Source organism: Coregonus clupeaformis, chromosome 10 (assembly GCF_020615455.1).
Source record: "Coregonus clupeaformis isolate EN_2021a chromosome 10, ASM2061545v1, whole genome shotgun sequence".
Lineage (NCBI taxonomy): Eukaryota > Metazoa > Chordata > Actinopteri > Salmoniformes > Salmonidae > Coregonus > Coregonus clupeaformis.
The window spans coordinates 9,497,702-9,504,730 of record NC_059201.1 but is presented as its reverse complement, the minus strand read 5'-3'; the positions used below and the strand labels follow the sequence as shown (position 1 = coordinate 9,504,730).

General features: G+C 40.2%; 1 protein-coding gene across 1 annotated transcript in view; it reads left to right on the top strand.

The window, feature by feature from the left end:
- Positions 1-5,642: 5,642 nt before the first annotated feature.
- The window catches only part of LOC121574900 (chemokine-like protein TAFA-2), a 130,245-nt gene continuing 128,858 nt past the window's right edge, over positions 5,643-7,029 (top strand). The window contains exon 1 of the mRNA XM_041887567.2: positions 5,643-6,183. The gene's annotated coding sequence lies outside the window, so the exon portion shown is untranslated. The remainder of the gene's footprint in view (positions 6,184-7,029) is intronic.

Here is a 7,029-nt window from a genome sequence, read left to right as displayed (position 1 = left end):
GACCAAAGAGACAAAGTCCCCAGGTCCTGTCATTAATCCATTAATAGCACCAAACCGAGTAGATCAGTCAAGGGAGGACGGAGTCAATTCGACTAACCCGTCCACTATGAAAGATTTTCTCCTCCAAGAAAGGAACCAAGGGGAAGTAGAGGGTATCCCTGATGAAAATCTCTGGTTAAAGTGGATGAAGTACACCGCCAGGGCCTTGGGGCAGACTAATTGTTATGCATGTTCCATTGGGCGACCGACAATGTTTCCCTGTGTATTAGACCTGGGGTCTAATCAAAAACAACCCAATTGTACAGGGATTGGGCTAGCAAAGTTGAATTACTCGGCCAACCCACCTAGGTTCACTTTAACTCCTGGCAAGTACCAGTGTTACAGACATAGAAATGGCACCCGTAACTTGGGTGATTTTGATGGCTGTAAGGAGATAATTAATGTGACTGATTTAGATAGGGAAGTACAGGAGAAAGTTATGAACCTTACCATCCCTCTGACTGATGTGTGGTGGGCCTGTACTAACAAAGGGAGCATTCGACAGACATTACCAAAAGGGTGGGTAGGTACTTGTGCCCCAGTATTGTTGGTCCAACCTGTAAGAATTAGTCATCAAAGACCAGTTACAGGGGGAATAGGCAGAAGGAGAAGAAATATAGATCAGGAAGGAAATAGCCCAATTTGGATAGATGGTATATGTGTCCCCAGGGGTGTTCCAGATGAATACAAAGCTATGAATCAAATAGGGGAGGGCTTTACCACAATGTTCTTCTGGTGGGTGACAATAAACAAAAATGTGGATTGGATTAATTATATCTATTACAACCAACAACGATTTATTAACCAGACTCGGGATGCTGTAAAGGGGATCTCTGAACAATTATCCGCCAACTCACTCATGACTTGGGAAAATAGGTTGGCTCTAGATATGTTGCTGGCAGAAAAGGGCGGTGTCTGTAGAATGGTGGGGGGCCATTGTTGCAAATGTATACCTAACAACACCGCACCGGATGGTACGGGTACCAGAGCTCTTGCAGGATTGACTGCTCTAAGTGAAGAATGGGCTGAGAACTCAGGAGTTAATACATCTTTGATAGGGTGGTTTGATGAAATGTTTGGTAAATGGAAAACCATAGCAGCCACCATCTTGGGAGCTGCCATTGCTTGTATGGGTATGCTTGTATTATGTGGTTGTTGTCTTATTCCCTGTGTCCGAGGGTTGGTGAGTAAGGCGTTGGACAATGCAGTGTCTCAACAGATGGTGAGATATGGACGGACTCCGGACTCTGACCAGTGGAATGTGAAAAACGATCCTCCAGGCTTGGTGGATAACGAGGACTTTGACCCTGATAACCTGCAATTAGATACAACTTTTATTGGTTCTGATGTGTGAAGGTCATAGGGAAAATCTCAAAAAGAAGACCTATGATTGGAAAGTAGTTAATAGAACTAATCTCTGAGGTTAATCATCCTTGTAAATACATTTATCCTGAGTGTGAAAAATTTAGTCAAAGGGTGGATTGATAGAAGATTTGTATGTTTAGAGTAATGACTAAAAGTATTCCACCCCGATACTGTTTAACTATGTAAACTGTGTTAGAGTTATAAGACAATAAACCCACTAACAGAGAAGAGGGGTAGAAACTGCTGGAGACAAACATTCCAGGGGAAAGGATACCTAGAAACTGTCAAACTTAAACATTCTATACTGTGGAAAGTCACAGGCCGCCTAAAGGTGGGCGGAGCAAGTTCCTTTGTGTGAACGCATATAAAAAGGCTGTGTGTGTTTTTAGCGGGAGAGCTCTCATTAATAAAGAAACTGATTCATTGCAGAAATGGGACGTTGTTTAATTCATTATTAACTAGAGTCTTACAACCTCTGGGAATTATTCAAAGCTTGAGTAACTATTAGAGATCGAAATTCTCATGACAAGAGATAATAATGCAATTACTAGAGAGAAACCCTTTTACACTGAGTGGTAATGCTTTGGGAGGTAAGAGAGTGAGTCTTTGAGAAAAACAGAAGCATACTCCCAACCTGAGTATGTCAGGGACCTAATGCATATTATAACACATCAGCTGCTCTCTGAAGATGTTTTCATGCAGACAAAGTCAAGGCTTCTCTGAAATCCTAACAAATCGTTTTTCCTTTTACTGCTTTATGTTACAGCCTAGCCAAGGCACCTCTTTCAACCTCTCCTTGTCGTCAGTTTCCTCCAGGTTTCTACTCTGTTCAAACTGATAGTGCCTGTGTCTGAGAATGCCTGTTTGCTACCTTCCTTAGGGCTTCCTGAAGGCTATTGTCAAAATGAGTTATAAATGCATACATTAATACATTTAGTAAGGTACTTTCTTGGATGAGTTTTAACATTTAAAATGAAAAATCTGATTAATTAGTCTATCTCATTTTTATTTTTATTTTTTTAAAATCTGAATTTATGTGCATTAGCGATACCATCATCCCAAATTGACAGTAGGCTAGATCTGGGTCTATTGGGAGTTCAAGTTTCAGTACCACAATGTAAATCACTCAAATCTGGCTTATTGTGAGGTCAATAACTCTGATAAATAGGCCTACATCATGGGCAAGAAACATATTGTTTTTAATAAAAAATCTATTATAGTAGTAGCAAGCTATCAAAGTTGATCTCTGGTCCTCCTCATTTTAGCACTCTCCTTCTCAAACTGAACACAACATAGGCTACAGGCTAGTCCGCTCGCAAGTCTAGGCCTAATCAAAAAATATTTTCGGAATAAGCCTTTGACTCTCCTCATGAACTGGCACGTAGGCCGACACACCACAGCCATTGGTCAGGCAGCACACACATTTTTTTTTGTGATCAGCAAGAGCGGAGCAAGCTGGGGCTCAGCGTTGGAATATCCATTGCAGCGTGTAATGCAGCCTAGTTTTATTTACGCCATCCCAGCAGCTACCTTAGAAAAATCATTTTGCTCTGTGCTTCTCCGAGCATGCACTTTGTAGCCTATAGCCTACCAGTTGCGGTCAGTGCCATTTACGATGAGGGAGGACGATCATTTTTTCATGAGCATGGCCTTATTTCTATTACAGCATATTGGATGACTCTCATTCATATTCCATTCACCCAGTTCAATGTAACAGCGATAGGTTTAGGCTACTACATGATACTCAAATTTTCCCTATCCCCATCATGAGGTTGCTACAACCTAGCCTATGAATGAAAGTTTACAACGTAGGTGCACACAGGTCGAGAGACAAATTTGAGGTGACAGACAGTGACATTCAATACCGCCTTGCACACTCTTGCCTGCATCTAGCTGATATGGGGTGTAATCATTAGTCCAACAGTTGCAAACGAGAGTTTCTATTGGACAAATTCAGGTATGTTTATCCCCGTTTTGTTCCGTTTGCTTCTGTTTAAGAAACGTTTTTCAACAGAATCGGTGTAATGAATACACCCCTGATCTCGCGTAAACAGAGTTCACTCTCATAACAGCCACGTTGTATTCCTTCTCTTCCCTTCGCTTGTGGACTTCAATGCACAACACATCAGCTGTATGTGACCAGGTGAAAAAACCTTTCCAAGCCAAACAGCCTACATCGTTGTCACCATATTAGCTAAAGTAACGTCATCGTCAGCATAGCTAATAGAAATAACGCGTTAGTAATCCCGCTACAATCATGCAGTAACGTTAGTGTACAGTCAGAAAGCAGTTACACCAGCGGGACCCGTGGCAATAAATTAGTAATACCAAAAGCTTACCTTGACTTGGAAGAGTTCCAGTGTTGTGTTGGAAAGTCATAGCCAGCTAGCTAACATAGCATCCCTCTGTTTGAGCAGGGTGTTTCAGTAGGCTAAACTAGCTAGCTGCATTTGCTAAGTAAGTGAAACTGAAAAAAAAATGACAATCTCTCTCTCTCTATTTCTCTCTTGCTTCTCCTTCATTTTGGACGAAATAAATTTGTTCAAAACTGTTCAACTATTGTCTTTCTCTCTCTTTGAGTCAACTACTCACCAGATTTTATACACTGCAGTGCTAGCTAGCTGTAGCTTATGTATTCTGCCCTCACAAAAGAGTCCCCTACTTATGCCTAGCAGATAGATAAACTCAGTACAGCTACTGTAGTATTGAAGGATGATTTATTGCCACTGCTTCGTAGGTACAGTAATAGTGAGTGAAATTAGTAAAACTGAAATATAGAAAGAAAATAACAATGAGTATGACTTATTGTATGCTAGCTGATTACTAGGCTTCATTCTCAATAATAACACAGCATGTATCTGTACACATGTTCATAAACACAGAAATAATAACACAGCATGTATCTGTACGCATGTTCATAAACACAGAAATATGCAGCATTATGCATTAAATTGGATCATCCGTACAAAATATCATCATGAATTGAATGCCAAATGTGTTATGATTAATTTTACTTACAGACAATGCTTCTACAAAGTGATAGCAAGAGGATGGAGTTTGATAACATCTGCAGCTCCACAGTGTGACTTTCACCATTTTGGAAAGTAAACAATTCTTCTTCTACAGGATTAAGCATATTAAACGAACAGCATACATCAATCCAGGGCAGTGGCCCCAAGTGGTCAACAATGGAATTACATAATAGCCTAAAGGAACTCAAACCCAACTACAGGGGCCAGAACATTATGCTTTCAGTACTAGATTAATTATCTGATTCTTTGATTGGGTGGACAAAATGTCAGTTCCTGCTGCAAGAGCTCTGATAGGCTGGAGGACGTCCTCCGGAAGTTGTCATAATTACTGTGTAAGTCTATGGAAGGGGGTGAGAACCATGAGCCTCCATGGTTTTGTATTGAAGTCAATGTACCCAGAGGAGGACGGAAGCTAGCTGTCCTCTGGCTACACCATGGTGCTACCCTACAGAGTGCTGTTGAGGCTACTGTAGATCTTCTTTGAAAAATTGTGTGTTTTAATCAGTTATTTTTGGTGATGTCATTATATTTAGTATAGTTTTATCTAAAAATGATAACTTTTTAAAAGTTTTACTATTTTAATTTTCATGAAATTCACTGAGGTGGATGGTCCTCCCCTTCCTCCTCTGAGGAGCCTCCACTGTAGCCTATAGGCTATTGATCATTTGATTGAGACCACACTAAATAGCCTATAGGTACACTTGATATTGTGCGCCCAGCAGAGAATCAGAGATGAGGGTCAGCATCAGGCACACCTCGATATATAGCCTGAAAAGCAACTAATTCTAAAACACTGAGAAATATAGAAATTTCATCAATTACAAATTACATTACCCTCCCTGGACAAAAAATTATAATAATACTAAACCCTCCCCTTGACTGAAATTGAAAAAGCTTGGCCCTCCCCCATTTTCCTCCAGGTAGGCCTACCCATTATTTAGATCCATCTCTAATATGCAATTAATTACATTGTGCATGTGTGACAGGCCACCTCTTTGTACTTGCAATTTCCTTGGCACCAAACAGTATATCAAAGATACATCAAATCTTTAATTAACCATCACATTTCAGAGGATAAATCTCACAGCCTATTATTAGCGCTTTATGCGCCATATATTGGCCGAGGCCAAGGCGGGAAGTGAAAATGCCACTGAGTGGCGCCAAATCATTGTAGTCAGCTCACTGGTAATGTTGCTTGAAATAATACACTCGTCTCAGGTGCGTATCCTTCTCTGCCTGCCGTTGCTAACGCTCCGGAGTGGACCCCTCATCTCAAATGCGTCGTCTGGAACGGTGAAGAGACATAGCCTACACACAACAAATGACCAAAACAATACTGGATGAACTGCAACAAGAACAATCTGTTATGTAGAAACAATGATTGACTATCAGTCGTTGCTTTCAAGCTCTCCCGGTTTTGCTGTTGGGAAGTTGTGAAAAAGCGCAGAAGGACCAGGAACTTTAGAAGACTTCAGAGTTGCTATGCACTCGACCGATTAAGCCGGGTGCCTGGTCGAGTTTGAAAGTCTATGCAATAGGCTACATTTTAGACTTCTTTTGACTCAGGGATTTTGCGTTTTGAAAGCTTGATGTCTACACATTTTTCCTAGGTTATTTTTTGTCGTGGTGGGCACATTCACGCGCTAAAGGAAATTATATTTCTTTAACATTACCCTGTTTTTGTTTTTGAAAATGGAGAGCAAATGAGAGGGGCATTTCCCGGGATTAATTGACAGCACAACGACAGGTAGGCTATGCTTAACGATTTTCTCAATAGGCTACATAATTTCGATCACGTCTAAATCACTTTGTATTTTTATATATCCAAATTATGAACGCAAGTGCTTATTGTGTAAGCATAAAACGTATGTGCACTGTATGGAATAGCCTAAATCAATCACGTTCTGTGGATTTAATACATGAATTTACAGCGATTTCTACAGACTTAAAAAATGAGATATTGCTACATACTGAACAATCTATCCGATGTTCAAATACCCTTTTTTGTGGCTATTATTATTTCTGTTCACGAAAACGTATCATTTTACATGTGTGGTTCATTTGTGATAGGGATGGATGTATGTAATCCAGTTTCATAGATGGAGATCCAAACCAATACAATCCCTATAAATAATGGTTGATGACTATAGGATTCACGTGGGTCTAAACATGTTATCTAGGTGTTGGGTATTGGTTTCTTCTCTCTATCATGTGTGTAAAACACCGTGTTCCACATGGATAGCTGCATATTAGCCCACAGAATATGCATCAAAAGTTGGCATACGAGGTTATGAATAATATCCATATGAACATAGGCCTAATATAGTTGTATTTCAATGATGCTGTAAATAATTTGTGATGGGTTTCATTTCAATAATGAAATGAAAAGAAACATTCAATAATTGTATCCAGTGTATAGCACAGGTCGTGGTGCAGCTCAGATACAGGTCTGTGAGGGGATAACTTCACTCATGATATGAATCCCATAACTGAGGGGGTTTTGAAGAAATTCTAATAATTAAAGCATGCAACGGCGGACTCCCTTTCTCTCTCTCTCTCTCTCTCACTCTCACTCTCTCTCTCTCTCTCTCTC